The 20,513-nt window shown below is 38.9% G+C and overlaps 1 long non-coding RNA gene across 2 annotated transcripts in view; it reads left to right on the forward strand.

The window, feature by feature from the left end:
- The window catches only part of LOC146600192 (uncharacterized), a 292,996-nt gene that overhangs the window by 148,366 nt on the left and 124,117 nt on the right, over positions 1-20,513 (forward strand). Inside the window, exons 5-6 of one of the 2 annotated variants that reach the window (XR_014898336.1) lie at positions 5,157-5,250; positions 6,976-7,033. This is a non-coding gene — a long non-coding RNA (uncharacterized LOC146600192). Of the gene's footprint in view, positions 1-5,156; positions 5,251-6,975; positions 7,034-20,513 lie in introns of those variants that run through there. The other variant, XR_014898337.1, reaches the window with a different exon arrangement.

Raw genomic sequence — 20,513 nt, forward strand, 5'->3', positions numbered from 1 at the left:
GGATGCACTGCAGTGGGGGGAAGTCTAGAGGAGCTAACAGACTTCTGCTTTTTCCTTGATGAGATGATAGGTAGCACCAGTATCCGTAGTGTGAAACACTGAGTCTCACTTGGGCTCCTGCCACTACTACATGCTGCTGTCCGAATGGGATAGGACTGTGCCTGTAACTCCTATCCTTTCTGGAGCTAGCAACAAGAGGGTGAAACTCAGGGCTGCAAGTAAGTAGTGGGCCACAGCAAGTTTTCTTTTTAGTACTCAGAGAGGTTTACAAGCATGTTATCACCTGCAGTCCCTGCCAGGGGGGATCCCTCTGTGCACCATTTCTTTACTGGGTGCAGCCATTTTCTGAGCGTTTTGTTTTACGAGTCCCAGTAACGGCAGTGGGGATTTTTCCCCGTTCCTTTCAGAGGAGCTAGGGCACATTGCAAATGTACACACTTGAGCTGCCCCACTTTGTAGGCTTTGGAGGGCAGGTTAGAGTATGCCCGGTGCATTTGCTCGTGCATGTGCATCCGTTCCCATCTCAGTAGGAGCGCTGCCTTTGGTGAGAAGCTGACTGCCCTGTGTGCTGTGGTGGCAGCCTCAAGGTAAAGGAGGTCAATGCAGGTGGTTCCTTAGCTGATGTGGAGGAAAAGAATCTACAGTGGGAAAAATAAATAGGTGATGTTCATTTTAGGGATTTTTTGGCACAAGTAGATGTACTTTTTTTAATTGTAAACTGACATATAGCTTGTTGTAGGCATGCTTTTGCCCAGCAGTGKTTGAGGGAAAGTTTATTTTGTTTTCAGTCTCCCAATTTTAGGAGTTCTTTTTGAAAGTTCCTAGGACTACGCTGGGTAGATAGACTTCTCTTCTATCTTATCTAGCCCAGTTTTAATACTTGCTAACAAAACAGTCCTGTCTTTTCTGGAACTGGTAGAGAACTTCCTTATGSAGCTAAAACAAGCTGTTCCTCTGTGAAGCCCAGAGGTGGTACTCTTGCTTGCACAGAAACTAGTCATAAAATTCCCAGTCTCCATCTCATTTTGGCTTTTCTGTGCCTTTGTAGCACTGATCTGCAAAGAGAGATCCCCGCACTGGTGATTCTCAGTGTTGAGAGTTTTCAGAACTGAGTCTATCTTTGGTCTTTATTTGTTCCGATTTAGAAAAATTAGTGGAACTCCTGCTGGGCATGTGGAATCCCAGTCTTTTCACTTAAAGCTAACTCTGTGTATTTGAAAGTCTATCACTACTTTACATGACCTAATTGACAATACTAGAGAGGTATGAAAGATGGATAAGATTGTCCTCCATTTGCTTAGTGGAGGCTTTGCCAGTTTACGTGTTTGGAAGGTTGATTCTTRTTTTTCTTACGGTGCTTTGCTATTATATATCTAACATAAAACTTCTTCCACAATTCGTTCCTAATGGCTGCTTTATTAGCAACCTTTAGATAGTAGAATGACTTTGAGTGGAGGACAAGAAACAGGTAAGAAGCTAAACAGAAAATTCTAACCTATATCTTACCAAAATTACAGAAATTAGTGTTGCATATAACTTTCTCTGTGGCTCCTGTGTTATGTTTGCTCAATTTACTTAGTCCAAACTAAAATGTGTTCTTCTCTGCCCTGTAGATCTAGACTAGTATGAAAGAAAACAAATTGTGTCCCTTTTGCCTCCCTGCTCTTCCCACTTCATAACTACAAGCCCAATTATCTTGTCAAAGAGCAGTTTTTATGAGAAAAAGGTAACATATAACTACAATAACTTCTGAACATAGCTCTTGCCTCAGGACATGATGTAGCACAAAAGGTCTTATTTTATCTTTAGGCCTTGTGAAAACAGATGTACCTTAAATGGTGAGACAGCAAAATGTGAAATTAGATTAGGGTAGAAATATATATTTATTTTATGTATAGTTACATTAATCAGGTTTATCATTTTTCTTTGGAAAGAATTATTTTAACAAGAGTAAAATTATATGAATTATAAGTGAAGAGGAAAATGGCAATATTGATTCCATTTGTATTGCCTGATTTCATTACTTTTTGCTTAAATTAGTGATATGTAAGAGAAAGTAATGCATGTTTTATTACATGGTAATCTATTTGTTACACTGCAAGTAAGAGGGACCTAGATTTAGGAAAAATGAAGTTGTAGCAAGTACTAAGCCAATGCTTAGGGATTTTTTTTTTAATGATACAAAACTGCTAGTTTTTCTATAATGCCGTTATGTAATAATGTAGATAAAATCAGAAAAAATAATGGAGGGGCTAGGAAATTCTGATAGTCAGAACTTCCAGGACAAATTCAATTTTATTTCTGCCGTGCTATGGGGAAGTTCAATATTATTACTTTCTAAATTCTAACTTAAAAACAGGAAGGAAATGAAAAACTGAATTTTCTGACTTTACATGTATCTCTAAAATGCAACAAATGCTTATTTGGTCACCAGCAAAAGTAATGGATTGCCCTAAGCTGAAACACCTTCAGGCAGAAAAAGATAGATCTGAGATCTCTTGTTTTTTGAAATTCTATGAGGATGAATTGTTGCGTTTTATAATACTATAAGTTGCATCTCTAACTTTCAACTGTCATTCGTGTGTCTAGGTACATCTAATTCTCGGTCATCTTTTGGGTCTCAAGTGTAAGAAGTAAGGTGATCACCTTCCTTTTTGCTGACAAAAGCTACTATAATAGATGCATATTTGTAATGAGTGCCAAGAAGAATGACTAGTTTATGGCCAGATATTGGAGTAGACAGAACTATTGATTGTTTTTCATTGTAACAAACTAGATTTTATCTCAATATGCCCTGTTTACATTAGTAAGTAAATAAATCCTCCAGAGCACAATTATTGCCTATAATGCTTTTCTAAAGGTTTACTATTGTCTGCTTTTATGTGTCTAAAGTGAACCTCCTCTGCTTTCTGTGCAGCTTGAGAAACTAATTAGGACATGTGCAGCTAACTCTTAACATTCAAATCCTGCCCTAGGTTAAGATACATCCCRGATCTGGACTTGCTACAGTATAGGTGATGCCTCTACGCTTTGAGTGCGCTCTCCTCACTTTGGGAGGGTTTTTCTTTGACTGGGACCTTCCTTTGGAGATGGCTGAACAGGCTGCGTTACCGTTGTGTTACTATCTGTATGGGTAAACACCTTTTCTTGGGAATGTCATCGTAAAGAGCTGATTCCTGGCAAAGACTCTCAGTTTATGGGTCGCTCAGCCCACAAAATGATGATTAGATTCCAAGGTATGTGTAGGCACTGACGAATAAGGTAAATGCTTGCAAGCCCAACAGATTAGTTACCAAGTAAGTTATACCACCTCCAACTTAGGATTTGAACTTCTACCCGGAAATTAAGACCCACGAAGAGTCCAGATTTGCTGTTCCAGTGGCCCCACAAGCAGCRTATTAGTGCATGCGTATGTTGAGGTCCTGTTTCTGAACTTGACTACTGCTCCTTTTTTCCTTCCATGTGGTATGACAGTTTCAAGTATGCTTAGATTTTTGAGTTCTCTCTGAGTCCTGCTTTAATCAGACCCCCCTCCTCCCCTCTGCCCAAAATTAAGTTCATAAGTGGTTTTTTGAAGTGTAGTCAGTGCCTATAAAAATTTAGGAGAACTAAAATTGCCTCCTGGACATTCTGGAAATGATTTTTTTTAATTTTCAGTGAAAGCCTATCTCTTGCATTGAACTAGTGGTTTCTTTTTCTAATGGATTAAACCATCTAGAAATTTATAATTTTGAGTCCTATACTGAACACTGGCTTCCACAAAGATACAGCTTCCCTTGGCAAGTTAGCTTGTTCTGGAGCCTCCCTGAAACAAATTTAGAACAACTTCTGTGGGTTTAGAAAGATGTAGTGTGTGTTTGGATTCTCTGCCAGTGGATCAGCATTATTGAGCTTATGTTTTCTACATTAAGTCATCGTTCTCTGTGTTAGATCCTAAGTTTAACTTGCATAAGGGATGTGTTTTTCCGCAGTTTCTCAGGAGTCTTAGTRGTCATTGTGCCTCTGTTTCTTCCAGGTTACCAACTGAAATGAACTTTCCTGATTTTCTTAGCTATATTTAGAAATTCTTACAAATTTTAGTAGAACTTCTGAGCACTTGCTGTGATGGAAGCACAAACAAGTGGTATGTGCGTGTGTGTATACATATTCACAGGTATCCTTTAAAACTTGTAACACTACCACTTTTTTAATTTTGTGACTTTTGACAAAGACCATCAGACCCCCATTTCTTCATTTTTCTTTCATTAGTTTTATTCATTCATTTCTGTTCTTTTGTTGGCAAAAAGGGAAAAGAAGAAGAAATCAGTGAAAAGCAAAGGRAGAGGAAAATAACTGACCTTCTCACAATTTCTTTTTTCCTCACTGTATACATGAGCACTTTCTGTGTCTCAAAAAACTTTGAAGAGTGCAACTTACTTCTAAAAATTCGTATGTAAAATAAGGGATGCCTGTCAATTAAAATGCATTTATATTTTCCATCTCAGTTCACTTTGAATAGTCAAGTACATGTCCAAACAACAGGCACTGAAGAAACAGTTTCAAGTTGTATGTGGAACATGGCTCATCAGCTGTGCATTTTTCTTGTTTCTAGGAAATAGAGATCACAAGTGTGAAATGAAACATAACAGGGAGGCACAGGAGTGCAGATCTGAAGGTGGAATTTGCATTGGCTGCACTTCAGCACAGATGGTGGAAAAACTTAAATCTACTCTTGGGTCCTGAGACCTTAACCCTCTGCCTTAGGTTAGCAAATGTGTCTAAGGGAGGAGACTGGAGTACCCATTCCCAAGTGATTCGAATGGCTCATACTCCCTAAAAAGGAGAAGTCATGGGAAATATGCCTAGGCGTCCTCATGTTCTTGGATGCTATGGGATGTTTGTTTAGTGCAGTAGTTTTGCTAATTATCAAAATTGTCCCTAATAAAATGAAAAGTGCAACATAGTCCTCCTCAGGATTAGTGTTCTGCAAAATGAAATGCCTCATTTGTTCRTCTCATCTAGTCAGGGAGAACTGACCAAAATGACCAAAGTCTGCAGTGTACTCTGTTGATTATAAGGGGTATAATGGGTGCTTTGGCTTGTTGCTTCTTCCTTAGTAGTTATAATGGAAAACCTTTGCTTTATTCTCCTTTTCTCCTGTCCTTCCTCCCTCTTAGCTCTGAAGTGATACAGGGTCATGCTATAAGGCATCTTCTGGTTTGGGGAAAGGTTAGGGCTGCTGCACTGTTGAAGAACAACTTCTCATTTCAGGTAAGTGTTGCAACACCTAGCTGATGTGAATACAGGTGGTTTGTTTTGCTTTCTGTTTGGTAGATAGATATATGATTTTTCTCCGTATATTCCATGTTTGCATGCACCAGCCCTGGTTTTTCAATGATTAGTTACCAGGATAAGGTGGGAACTGTGTCTCCAGAACCAGTTTGTTCCTTGGCATCTCTTCTTTTATTGTGTGCAGTGATGCCAGTTAATGCTCATTGAGGCAGTGGATTTGTGATTCTGGTTCTTGGCCTGAAGTGGATTGAGATTCATTAAAAAAAAAAAAAAAAAAAAAAGTCAAATCACAAAGCCACCATGGGAGTTTTATAGCTTCTGTGACTATCTCACTTGGGCTAGATTTGAATCAGCAGTCAGGAGGTGAACGGTTTTGTTCTTATCCACTGCCAATTTCCTGAGCTAACAGAGTTGGAGTGTGTGTGTTATAAAACTTTGTTTTCCAATTGGATGAATCTATCCTTTAAAAACAGGTTAAAAAATAAAAGACAAAATGTAAAGGAAATTTACTATCCAAAAAATACAGAACAGTGTTCAGGACTTTAAAATATATGTAAACATCAATTCCTGCCAAGTTAGTCATTACTAAGAGTTAACAACACGGGGGATTGATTGAGAGAATGATTGTTGCTGTAGAATGATGATTTAATAAGAGAAAATCTGATAGATTTGACATGCTACATAAAATGTGCAGAACAGTTATTCTTTGTTAAATTGCAACTTTCATTTGTACCCCTTGCAGCCGTGTTTGTTCTGTGCCTTGCCACTTTCTCCTTTTTCCTTGTTATTCTCTTTCATTGCTATAAATCAATAGTATTCACCACTGTCACACACACACGCACCATTTTTCTTCCTCTTCTTGCCATCTCTCACGCCTTCGTGTCTGTTTTCCAACATTTGCCTATCAATTGTGGTGTTCAGTAGGATCCTGCAAAGTGTCCTGCTTCCCATCTTGAAAAGATGACTCCTGAGAGCTCGGTTTAATCTCCTCTTTGCTAGTGCTTTCTCCATCTGTACCCACTCCTCACTGCTCTGACTGGCTGTTATTTATCAGTTACTTAGTCCCAACAACATGCTTGGTGCTTTATAAGCCAGAAAATTAAGGCAGCCTTAGCTCAAGGACATTGTTTTACAGGGCAAATAGATGAAAAAGCCCTTCCGTTGTTCCTGTCTTTATTGATGAGCTGTACTCTGTCCTTTTGTTTTTCAGTGATAATTTAAGAGAGCGTACTTGTAAAACCTGAAATGCCCAGTACCTCTGTAAAGATCTAGTTGCAAATGTTGTCAGTGTGTTTGGTCTTCTATAAAACCTAGTGGATCATGCAGGTCATGCCCAAGTAATAGTGAACACCTTGGTGCCCAAGTAATAGTAAACACCTAAGCTACTGCTGTGCCCTTTTACTGCAGATAAGGGTGTGCTGATGTCAGTGGCTGGTCTAAAAATGGTCTTCTACTTGTCTCAGGAAAAAGTAGGGCTAGCCTTGGTGCTTGTACACTATGAATAATAATAAGAAGAAGATCTGATTACAATAAATGAATTCCATAACACCCTTAGCCCTATATCTGTTGTCACACCAAAGAGCATAACATAAAATGAGTGAAAACAACAGCAATTCAAAACAACAGCACACAACGRTGTAATTAGATGCTAAACACAGAAAATAATGTTGTTTGGTTTTTTTTTCTTTGTTTGTTTTTTTAAAGTGGAAATGGGACCAGGGACTGGCATCAGGGATAGTGTCTTGAAACTCCAGTCAGAGGTATGAGTCTAGTAGAAAGAAAAAGAGAAGGGGGTGGAGGGGCGAGTTACTTATGAATCAGTACAACTGTGCTTTGTTCTGCATGAGTGTTTTAATAGAGCAAGTGTAATATAAGGATCAGGTGGGCTCGTGGGAATGGAACAAAAGGTTTTGTAAAATTAAAGCAAAATAATTATAGCTCTAGGTGTAGAGTGAGCACACTCGAGCAGTTGATAGCAGGAACCTGCTCAGAATGGAGAAGGGAGGAGGGGGGGAAAGATACAGTTGGATGGGTGTCGGGGGGGTATTTTTTGTTTGTTTGTTTTCTTTTTTAATATATACATACACAAACGTGCGCRTGCGCGCGCGCACACACACACACATATACATATMTGTATTTAAACAAAAGCTTTTAATCAGTGATAGTTGTAAGCAACTTCAAAAGTGATTAATATACCCACACACAAAAATGCATTAAAATGAAAATTTAAGGAATAGTCTCAAATGAATTAATTAACAACAAAAAAAAATCACAGAAGAACATTGTCTTTCTAGTGGAATAAAGGACTGAAGTCTAAAACAGAGAGGATCCTATGAGATGGGATTGTAAGCTGTGCTTGCTGAAAAAGCCCAAGCAGGAATATATATCGAATGCTAGGCACACTAGTAAACCAAATTCAAAGTTCTAGAAGTGGTCGTGTGCCACAAGAAAGCTTTCAGCAGTGCATTATGTTGCAAAATTCCCCCACGTATGGGGAAAAGCATTCTGCTCTGCTCGCTAGCAGAAGAGCTGTTTCCTATCCTAATATTTCCAGTAGGATGACAGCTAATGAACTCCTTATATCTAGTTGCTTGCTTTTYCCTTCCTTTAATGTCCATATATAGATGTACCTAACTAGACAAGGATGTTTTCTCTCTAAGCTGTTGACTGTCCTTCAAAGATGTAACTGAAGAGGAGATATCCAGGATCCTGGAATAGAGAATGACTGTCAAGTGTGCAGATGTGCATCTTACTCTTTCTGTGCATCTTCTGTTAGGACAAAATGTTTAGAATCCGATCTTATTTTGGGCAGTGGCTTCTTAATAAAAAATAATAATTTTAAACGTGCGCACACRCACACACACACGCACACACACACACATGGGAGAGAGGGAATGAGAGAGAATGAATTTAAACACTAGCCCCATAAGTTCCCCATGATATCTGCTAGTTTGGATTGGTTGTTTACTGTTGATGTGCTGTGGTATGGCATGTTACGAGGAATCTAAGTACATACTGTGATAAAATGGACGAAAGTGATGCTGGAAGAGAAAGGGAGAATGGACCCGAAGAGAGAAACTGGTTTTGTTACAGAACTAGAGTTCTTTCCCTCCCATGGTGGAGACTTTCTGATGGGTGGAATAATCCACCCTTCATAGCAAGGCAAGAGGCCAGCAGGCTGGAGAAAGAAGCTTCAGTGGTGTCTACACAGCTACTACACATAGCTCGTACCTAAGTGAGGTAAGGCTTTGGCGAGGGGAGGGGGTCTATTAGCCCACCTCCCGCCCAAATGTCCCCTTACCCTGTAGTCAGTTTTCTTTATTCAGAGCTTGCTCAGGATAATTGTTCGCAGATGATATATCTTTTGTGCTYGTACTGTAATCAGAGGCTGTTCTCACTTGAAGCAGAGCACATCTCTTAGGTGGTGGTTTCTGCCAGAATGTGGAGGCTGAGATCAGACTGAAGCTTTATGAGCTCCATTTGGTGCTTTTTACTTCCGTCTTGTTTCTCTCTCTGCAGGGGATGCGAAACTAGATTTGTCCTGTTTCCACAGCAGGGTTTTGGTTTATTTTGTTTTTCCATAGCGTTTCATTCTGTGGCGCAAATCCAGAGGAGAGTGTGTCGCAGAGATGGATTTGAATGTCAGACAGAAAGAGTTGTGTTTAATAAACTCTTTGTTGTAAATTGTAGAAGCTAGAGAGCAGGAGGCCCATTTTTAATACAAACATTCCACGGTTAAATTATCAACTTAAGCATTTACCCATTAACATCAAGAAAATAAAACAAGGTTACTTTGCTAAAAGGGCCGCTTAGGGCTTACAAGACTCRACTGAAACTCTTTTAATTATGGGTATTCCTCTCTAGATCCTGCCACCTTCCATCTTTTCTGGCCTGTGAGAGATAAATTGATGGTCGTGTAATTTACCCTGAAACTAAGTTCCTATACATCCTTGTTGTTCTTGTAAGAAAATTTGTGCTCATTTGGAAGATTTGTAGCGGTTGGAATAGCCCAAAATGCCCTTGTCCTCTAGYTGTTCACTGCTGTATCCCACTCATATACCTGGCGTTGTCTGTCATCTCAGAGGGGGCTGCCTAGCCCGGCTGAGTGGAAGCAGAGGACTCGTTCAAAACCAAAACACTCTATAGGCTTCCGGGGGAAGGTGCTTTAGAAATACACTGCAATACTTTAAGGTGAGAGCCCAACAAGCAATCAGTTAAATATACAGCTCCATTAAGTACAGTGACTGCTGTTTATCTCCTGTGCTCTCCAGCCTTTGAGTCCCGTTTGTATCATAGCATGAATTACGTATCTGTGCTGATCTCCTTTCCAGGTGATTTGTCAACATGAGCCTATCGTGAAATAAAAGGTCAATAACGGGTCAGGCATTTGACAAGGTGGCGCCACRCACTGGAATGGGAGAGGTCAAGTATAGCTAGTCAAATCCCGTGTCTTCAGCCGTGCCTCCCGAGTCGTGCATTTTGCTGTTCAGGAACAGAGACGCTGTAAGGCGTCGGAGTCGTGCTCCCGTTCACAGCAAGGCACAATATGCCAGTCTCTGATGCAATCCAAGTCCTTGYGACACTATTGGAGTCGGAACATTCAAGCTGCAGATTCTTGGCTTCTTTTAAAATCAGCTCATTTTCTTTCTTGCTATTCCAGTAAATTCGACATACATGCACGCACGTACATGTATAGATGTACTGAACTTTTTTCCAAAACACTGAATTAAAAAAAAAAACATATGAACATATGAGTTTTTCTCCCTTTGTCCTTTCATTTTTTAGCAGTAAACTACTTTRTAAGTAGCTTATGTTCCAGCTTTATTTTCTTCCATTCATGCTTTGCTAGGAACAATGCTTAAACRATTCAAACAGGAACAGTCCTGTATTATGTACTTAATAATAATAAAAAAAAGAAGTGGGCTTTCCACTTTTGTTGTGGAAGAACTGATACAGCACTGCTTTCATTTCCCCTCCTTTCTATCCATCTCTTTTGGAATTAAACCAGCCATAACGTGTAGACATCAGTAAAGAGTGCTGTCCCTCTGCTCTTTAGTCTGATTCTCCCTCTGCTCGCCTGTAGGAGAATGAATCTAGTCTGGCTAGAGAATTGGCACCCTGATTTTCTCACAAGGCAAATGAAGTTTTTTAGATAACATTGGGGACAATTTCTAGCCTCATTGAAGTCATTGGCAGTTTTCCAGATGATTTGCTATGAGATTTGGCCTTGTGAAAAAGGATCAGTCACACTCATCTCCTATTTATTCTGAACTAGAATGACCCATATCACTATCCAGTGATGGCTGCCTAGGATACCAGCAGTGAATTTCTGGAAAATGATCAAAAGTTCAAATATATGCAAGAATGCATGAAACCCACTGTCTAAGTGACCAGAGAGAATGCAGTTGGCCACAGCAAAATATGTGATTAAACAGAACCAAATAAAACTGGAAACTTGTTATGAAAGATCATCTATATCCATTTTATTATTTGCCTGCAAATTACTGTGTTAGGATGAAGCCTGGAACAGTCACCTCAAACCTAAACTTCTATGCATATATCTTTCTGCATTCTCTTAATAATTTTTGACTCCAGAGCCCTGTAAGTGGTGCAAAACAAAGAAGGTTCTTTTCCAAGTTCCCTCTAGTGAACAACTTGGTATTTAGTTTTAACTTAGGACTTCATGTCCTCAGAGAATAGATTCTACCCTTTTGATCTCTACATCTAATGAATAGATACAAAAATCAATATTTCACGGGAGTTACATGAGATCAGTGGGACCTCAGAGAAGGCCCAGGGAGACAAGGAATGAGACCTAGCAGCCGCAATCCTTTCTCTGCATTGCTGCTAACTGTTACATAATTCTGGAAGAAAACTATTAGTGAGCCCCAGTAATCCCTGTTTGTGAAAGGAATGTAGGAATTCTTATCTAGCAACGTGTACTAGCAAAGGAAAAAATAATGCTGAAGAAATAGTCACACCCTCTAACATTAACCTCTAACCGTTTTTTTTTCTTTCTGTGCGTGCAGACAGTCTGCAAAGTAAATTCACAGGAACCTGACTGTGTACGTCTGCATGCCATGCAGAGTCCCTACCTATAAGAAAGCAGTTGATGCAAAACAATATTTAAATGCAAAGGTTCTCTTGTCTTTTGGGGGGAAGAAACAGAATGGAGAGGTAGCAGGTCAGAGAAAATACAAGGTTTGATTACAATAGAGCTGTGTCTGCATTTGAAAGCTTTTCGCTAACACGTTGCCATCCAGAGTTTTCCCTTTCAACATTTCTTGTAGGAGTTGAATTTTCCAGTTGGTTTGATTTTGCTGTCAAAAAAGTCAAGCTGATTTTTCCCCCCTCTGATTAAATGAATAAAATGTTAAGAGTAATGAAGCCAAAGAGAGTTTAAAATCTGGGTTCTTTTCCTCCTTAAATCCTAACCTAATAAACAAACTACTTGTATCTGTCTTTACAGGGATATTTTAAAACCACTCTGCTGAAAGTGTAGCGTAAAACCAGTTCTCACTTCAGAGGCAAAAACACTTTGATGACCTTCAAACCTTGTGTGTTAAACTTGCACATAAAAGTCATGTTTGTCATTATTCTTGTTACCTCAAGGTTACTTCAGGGCTAAGGTTTCCTATGAAGATCAAACAGCAGGGTTTTTTCTGCCTTACACATCCTCACTTATGCCCAGATTATGCCCTCTGTGAAATTACTAAACAGAAAACTTCCTGGCCTTGAAGCTGGAGGGAGGATTGTTTGGTGTTTTTAAGGCTCTAATCAGCAGACCAAGAGAAATCTGTGAGTTTTTTCTCATCTCTAGCTTGTAACCTTGGACAAATCAATATATTTGTGCCAACATTCCCATCTGTAAAAGACAGGGGATACTCTTTCTCTACTGCATAGGTCCTTTGAAGATAAACTTGGTCTCTGATAATGAGTACCAGACAATAGTTGAGGGGATATTTTTCTCCCAATGCATGTTCGCAGAGATCTACCAGGAAATCTTCCATTCTTCGGGGCAATCGCGTAGGGCCTCTGCGCACCTTGTCTCTGTGTGGCTGCCTCAGTAAATGTCCCTCTATCCCTCCACCACTGACATGGTGACAGGAAAGAGACCTCCATGTGCTGCTGCTCGTGCTTGAAGGATGCCGTGAGTCAGCTTGCCCAGCCCAGACAGCTATTTTGGAGGTTCTGATCCCTTTTACAGAGAGCAAATGGTTGTTTTAAAGCTATATTGTACCAACTTTTCTGTAATCTGAATTTTGGAAGTGTTGCTAACATGCTTCTTTTTTAAAATGTTTTGCTGAAGCCTTATTCGCTTGGGCTGATCATAAGCACCTCAGATAAGAAAATAGGAAAAGCAGGGTTCCACTTGCACCCATCTGCTGCAGTCTAAAACAGTTAAATTCACCATTCACTGGCAGAAAGTAGTTCTGATTTATGTGGCACGTTAATTGTACATTTTTCATCTGACAGGATAAGGTATTGCTCCCCCACCACCACCACACACACTATTCTGGTGGACTTTTAAACCTGACCTGAAAATAAGTATGCTACACAAACAGCAACTGGAGATGTACAAAACTAAAAATTCACCTGAGAAATATCAATCACCAATACCCCAGATTCTTTTGTCACTTAGTAATGGCCTGTGTGAGCTATGCCACCACACCTGACCTAAGTCAGAACACGGTGTCATGTTATCAAATAGTCCATCGTTGTATGTGTGCAGAAAACGGACAATAAGGTTTACATAGAGAAAACCTTACTTTGGTGTAGGGAGAAAAATAAAAAATAAGTCTATACACCATGCTAGGACTGAGTAACATGTCACTACCTAATTTTGTAGCTTCCTGACACTTATTCAGATGCAATCACTGCTCTAAACACAGTGTTTCCCCATATCCTGCAGTCGTCATCTGGACTTTTGGTAGCATTTGCTTTCTGCTTTACTGTTTGCAGTTGATTTTCAGACTGAGGGCTTGAGATCAATCAGATATCCTTTTTGAAAAGCTCTGTGATGGAATTGGATTTTAATGTCTGCTAATTGGAAGCAGTGATAGCGTTCATATCCTCCAAGGCCCTTATCCTGAGATGTGCCTTGCTGCTGTGGCCCTGTATGCCTGCACGGAGCCTGACTGGCTTCTGCAATTAGTTGTAAGAGCTAGGACCCAATCGTGATCTCAGGAATTTTAATGTGAAGTTTTCCATATCAAGSCGTTTCTTATTAACAATATATTGTTAATATATTGTCTTCCTTAAGGCATCGCTGCCTTGGGCCAGGTTTGGGTCACAGTCGCGCCTTTGTGCGTTCAGTGCTAATAGTATTGGTTTTAGTAGAGGTAGCTTAGGCTTGTGTCAGTGCCTCTGATCAGAAGCTGCTCTGTTGCTTTCAGCAGGAGTTTGCCTGGATAAAGACGTAACATTTAGCAGCTAAGTTGATTGAATCATATGTATAACCTGCTTAGTTTACTTCAACATGGGCTTAATTTGTGGGATATTTTTTCTGTTTTCCTCAAAATTAACGTTTTCTTAGTTTATTGCTTTGACTTCTGCTTTCCTCCCTTGCAGCGGTTAAAAATATTCAGATGTAGTTCGTAAGCACGGTGATAATCRCGGAGATGCACGTTATATAGATAGATGCTGAGAGTCAATTCAGTGGGGAGGTGGGGTAGAGATGTTAGCCCCACGAGCCTTTGAGGTACTAAAAAAAGCACTGAGGCACTTCGAGAGGGATTTGTCTTMCTAGGCATTGCCACAGAGTGTCTGTCCAGCTTCTGAAAAGAAAAGTACCTTTGAAACGGAAGGCAAAATTTGCATGGTAGGAGATGCTAGMAGGGAGAAAAACAACGTCCCCCACGCTCCCCCAACAACAACAAAAATCTGAGATTAAAAAGTTACAGTAACCATGTACCCATTTTCTGTTCTTTGAATTTGGAAGGGATCTTTACCAAAGCACGGGCTTGGTAGTGCCCAGGGCCACGCTCGGCACCGCTGATGAACCATCGTGCCACAGCACCACTTGTTCCCCAGACCGCACAGCGGTGGGGGGTGGCTGCGCTTTGCTGTCCACCCGCGGGGGAGGAGTGGGGGAGATGGCAGCAGATCAGAGGGTCTGAAGTCTGAGAAGTGACAGCATTTTGCACTAAAGGCAGCTGCACGAGGTTACCTGAGGACAGTGTCTGGCTCTACTAGCTGATTGCTTAGAGCATTACCAAAAAAAAAAAAAAAAAAAAAAAAAAAAAAAAAAAAAAAAATCCAGTTAATGGGGGCACCTGCTAAGCAAACCAGATATCCCTTTTACCATGCAGTGTCTGTTTAGAGGAGTATAATTTTGCATTAATTACACTGGATAAGTAAGAATTTGTTATGTTCTAACTTGATCCAGTAAATTCCCATTTAACCCAGTTGTCCCTATTAAGTGTGTCAGCTCTTCTTTCAAAAGCTCTGCTGCGCAAAGACAAATTAGTATATTAATGTGAAAACACATAATTTAAGACAACAGAAATTAGGAAGCCCTTATCCATTTTTTTTCAGAAAGAATTATTTATTACAGAATGTTACAAAGAACTCTAATTGCTTACAGTTGTTTATAAAAATCAAATTTATTTTTCTCATACTGTTTATTTTTCACTTCTAAGCCTTAACAACAGAATTATGTTTGTCAGTTTCATTTTATTTAATGTWGTTTCATTTTGTTTAAAGTTGATTTGAAGTTTCATTTTCAGATTCTTTTATAAATATTAAAAAAAAAAAWTTTGACCTGAAAGTACCTCCTGTGCCCTCTCCTTAGATTATAGATAGCATATACTAGACAAGAGTCAGGGCTGATTCTGAATTGCTTTGTTTACGTCAGGTTGAGTCAAAGCCTACGGGAAAACAATTAGTTTATCTTGCATGTAATTAGTATGTAATTCTGTTCAGCCCAAATTGACTCTATTTTCAAAGACTTSCCCTCACAAATGGGCCTTGAACTGAAGGCCTGCTGCTTTCTTACTGAAACCAATGAAAACTGTGGTGTTAATGTCAAAGGATGTATGATGGGCCCTGACTGGGCACTGAAATTTCTGCTGTCTTGTTTTGAAGGCACTTTTATAGCTAGGTCTGTTGCCCACCAGATGTATTTCTGTGTGACATGTTTTCAGAGTTTTCACAGAATCATCAGTTTTACGTAAGGAAGCATCAGTATAATCCTAGTTACTCTTTATTTATCACAGAGAATTTATTTTCTTATCGTTCTGTATCGCTTGTGTAGAATGATCTCTTAACTATAGAAGGTGTAGAAGGTGGTCAGTACCCTTACAAAGTTCACAGATCTCCGTCTGCTATGTTACTTTGTGGCAGCTGGGTTTGGGGAGGAAAGTTAAATAATTTCTAACATGAAATAACAATCAACTTGGGCATATGGCAAAAGATAAATGTGTACAAGAATCCCAAAGATGTCTGGATTGTTTAAGCACATGTTTTTAACTTGTCTGCTTTTTAGCAGCTGATATGTGGGAAATACATAAAATAAATGCATTTTATTAGGGATGTTTGATACCTCTGGTGCTGTTTATGCTCAGAACRTGATATTTTAAAATGCATAATCATATGTGAGAAGTTATTATCACATTTTATCATCCTGAGGTTTGACTGTGTGGAATATGGTTTCTACAATATTGCCCCATCATATGAAGTGTATGCAGCATGTCTAAGTACAGTAGGATGTCCATCATGTGACATTAATCTTCACTATTTTGGCACACAAGTTGCTCTTACCCATGTAAGGAGTAGCCAGACCCAAAGTGATTTTGACAGCTGATCCGTTTCTATCCTAAGATGGCAATAACTGATCTAAAATGAATTCTTTATTATACCGTTCAGTCCCAGGTGGGTCATTTTTTCTTCTACTCACTATAAGGGTGTTCCTGTTTTGTATTTCAAAACCTAGATTTTGACTTAGCAATTAATGTGGGTGATTCAAGTCATTTCTGATGTATTTTATTAATTTTTACCAAATATAGTATTTCTCTGCCTACTGTTGATTGAGCAGAATGGAACTTGCCTACACAAAATTTCTTGGGAAATACAATTTGCACATCCAGATTTCTAACTACACCCACTCTCCCCATTATTGCAAGGTGTTAATCTAGTTGTATGATGCTGCCTGCACAGATGCATACCCTCTTTAAAAATGGGTTATGTGCCTAAATCCTTGAGAGAGAACTTGAATACCGAATTTTTGCAAGTCTGCACGCTCACTGAGTATTCAAGCCTTGTGGTTACTCAGAGTTTTTGTGAAGGTATTTCCATGTTTTTAGAAAGTGCTTTTAATAAGTAGTTTAAGCTTAAATAACAACAGAGTTCTTTTGCAGAAAAAAAGCAACTACTCATTTGAAAAGTAATTTTAAATTTACACCTATCTATTTTAGCCATATTTTTGATCTGAGCCATTCTCTTCCAGAAATCTACCCTGGAGAAAATGTTTTCAACCAGGTTAAAATGGAGGCAAGACAGAAAAAGTGTTTGCTGTGTCTTGACTGCAACAGTGCTAATGAGCTCTGCTCTAATACATGAAGGAACATATGGCCCCCATCTGAATACAAACTGGACACAAAGCAGTAATTCAGCTAAGATGCCCTGAATATTGTAAACTGGGTGAATGTGGCTGAAGGTGTTTATACACGGTGGCTGAATCCCACAGACTGACTCACTGCCTTCTAATGCCCTGGGCTCAAGGTGCTATTTGTAAGAGTATAGAAAATGACCAGTAGAGGGAATTCTTAATTAATGCTAATGAAATAGCTAACTGAAGGTTGGCAGGGTTGGAAAATGATTGGTGAAAGCGTTATGTTATGAAGAAAAGACTCCTTGTGCTCATGACGCAGCAAGAGACGGATTATGGAGAGGGCGAGTTAGGAGGAGAAAAATCACAGGACAAGCAAATTGAATATTTACTGGCAAATAATTGCTCTCTTAAGCTATGGCACTCTTCCTAAATTCTTGGCATTCCTGAGCACTCAAAACATTAAAAAAAAATGCCTCTTTACAGAGTAGATGTTAAAAAAACCCTCAAAGGCTGATGTTACAGACTTGTGCAGGTAAGAATGTGTGTATTGCTGCATATTTTTCTTCCGAAGCTTTAGATTGTTCCATTGTTTATAGGAATGCTGTTTTTTTTTTTTCTGTTTCCAAGAGAAAACTGATATTTTGATTTCACAGCTATGTTTGCTCTAAAAGTTGGTGAAGTGTAGATACTCTTCTAGATTGTAGCATATGCTTTTGTATCGGCACAGCAATATGCATGTACAAGAAAACAAGCTTTTGGGAGAAAGTATATGACACAATCTTATTTGGTTTAAATGCATTCAGGCTTTTATAGAAGTACCTATACTTAAAAAGCTATACAGTAGCTTAATGTGGGGCAGAAACATCTGACCCTATATGTTTGCATTTGTCAGATTCATTGTCAGAGCTTTTTCTGAGCGACTCTTTGAGATTGCCTGCATCTGTGATTCTTCTGTAGCCTGACTCCCCAAACAAATGAGATGTCTGGGAACCCACTCTTGTTTGCTCCTGAGTGCAATTTGCATACCTGTTTCCTATTCCTTTAATTTTTTAATTTGACCACTTTCAACCAAGTTTGATGGATGAAAGTTTCTAAGATACCTAAGTGTCCACAGGTTCTGTGTAAACAGGCAGCTGRTTAAAGGGGAAAAGCTCTTTTAATGACCCCACTGAGGGACCCTCGCATGGATAGAAAACGATGAGAAAGCAGGCTCTGTTGACTGTCTGTGAATTGACTCAAGGGCACACAGAATTTGTTTTTGTTTAGTCCACACATAAGTTCATTTTGTAGTAGTAAAAAAGCATGTTAGATTTTAGAAATCAATAAGTATTTAAGAAGTCTGTGTCTTAAAATATGATTCTTATTCCTGTCTTAACGATTGAATGATGTAACTAGAAAAGGTTAGTGTTGCCTGTAGATGTTGCAAAGATCTGCATCAAAATGGATACAATACATACTTTAATATGTATGGTATATCAAGACTGTGTTTAAAATGGCAGCATTAGCATTTTTTTTGTCAAATCTRTAAAATAGTCTTCCTTTTTGGTCCCTTTTCATCAAGTGCATGAAAAGGAATGGCCAAAATAATACCCCTTTCACAAGTAAGCGAAATCAACACGTATCCTTGAAGAGCAAAATGTTCCCTTAAATTTTACAGAGATTTTATTTTGTTTGTAACACGTGGGGTGTACATGTGTTGTATCACATGGAGTATCCAAGCTGAACATTTGTTTGATGAACTTATATGCCACTCAGGACTGCTCTAAAAAGCCACAGAGTAAACATTGCAGAACATAGTATCATGTCCTTTAAAAAAGACACTACAATCCCAATAAAGTATAACGATGATTTAACCTTTCCCACAAAGGGGGTTTCTCCTGAATAGGTATCAAATTGAAGTGGGCTAGTGCCTTGAAACATGGGAAGTTTTCAGTTCTCATGYTTTATTGTACTATAACTATGGCTATTCTGTTTATTCAGTAGTATGCTATTTCTATAATTATGATATATTTAATTATTATTACAATGATTTTTATTATTATTATTATTACTGCAATAATTAGTCCTTTTTAAACTCTCCTCAACTCTGGGTCCTTTTGATGTCTTGGCTACAGAGTACTGCAAGTTAATTATATAGTATGTGAATGAAAAATAATAATCCTTTTATTGATTTTAATGTTCTGCCTTTTAATTTTAATGACTGTCCCCTCTTTTCTTGGGAGGTCAGATTTATTTTATTTTCTCTGTGCAGTTACATTTATATCACTTCTACTACATTCAGTCTTTTCCATTTGCCCYGTCAATTTGAAGCTTTCTAAACTTTTTGCATATGGAGAGCTCTTGAGGGCTTTAATGAGTCTTTGTACTCTCTGAACCCTTTCTGTTTCTTCTGTATCCTGTTTGAGATAGGGGGATCAGAGTTGACTGCAAAATCTGAAGTGGTGACGTAACACCAGGTTATGTAACAGCATTATGGTATTCTCACAAGTATTTCCTTTGGCCCATCAGATTGTACGAGGCCTGGAATAACCCACAAAATCGCTGTTTCTTTTCCCTTGAGTTGGGTGCCATGAACTTACCATACCTTGGTAGATGAAAGCAAATTWTTTCTTTATTTACAATAATAGGAAAGGCTGACTACAGAATGCGTTGGAAAGGTTTTCAAAGTCAAAGGAGAAGTGTATGGAGAAGGATCATTGTACCTTGCATGCTGTTAACTGGAAAGTTTCCATAAGATGGTGATGGCTGAAATCAGAAAGAAGTACAGCTTGTTCTGTGGCTTCTGGACCATCTGCAAGTGACTTGCAAGAGATGAGAGGATGCCAAACAAATGCACAGAAGTGATATAATGGAAGTATGAATCAGTCATTGGTCTACCCTTATTGGAAAAAACAGACAGAGTCTGGGACTGTTCCTCGGGTGGCACTATGATACTTCCTTCATTTCAAAGATATGAATTTCAGGCACTAATTCAAGACCAGCAGTCACATTAAAATGTCTGGAACAGGCATTTTTTCAATTTAGATTGTCAAATTTTATCTTTTTATTTCTGCAGATATATAGGTGCAAGTWATAAAAATATGTAATAAGAAGTCTCTGGGTCCAAGTAGAGCATACCAAGTTGACTTTTGCTGGAAGCAAGTGAGTTTTCTTCCCATTCCTTTTCTGTCACTTCACCCTTTTTTTTGCCTCCTCTTCTTGCCCCTCCCTGCCCTTCACACGGAATTTTTTTCCTTTCTTCCTTAGTTTTTTAAAAAAAAAAAATCTGACTAGCCCAGTATATTTTACTACAGTGTAAATGATCACTTTCAGTATTAAGGTGATAAAACATACTTTACTGCCTTCTTACTTGCCCAAGAAATAACAAATAGGTTTTGAAAAGCAGATGGTTGAATAGAAAGCCCAGAGGTATCACAGAGCTAACAGGTGCAACTCCCTCTTCGGATGCCATAATGGAAAGAAAGGAATCATTTTTTTTCTCAGACGAATCAGAAAAAAGGAAAAATGGTGAAAAGGTGAACTTAAAGAGTCCAAATATGCATATTTTAAAATTGTATTTATGGTAGATAAGGTAGGAATTGGATTCATACAGTGAAAGTAGCCAGCTATTGCTAAGAACAAGGTTAGCTTCCTGGCTRAAGCAGAGTGTTGAAGGTTAGAGACTTGCTTTGAATTCTAGTGCGGTCATTTA

This window comes from Rhea americana, unplaced genomic scaffold (genome assembly GCF_003343005.1).
Source record: "Rhea americana isolate MKP2758 unplaced genomic scaffold, rheAme1 scaffold_126, whole genome shotgun sequence".
NCBI lineage: Eukaryota > Metazoa > Chordata > Aves > Rheiformes > Rheidae > Rhea > Rhea americana.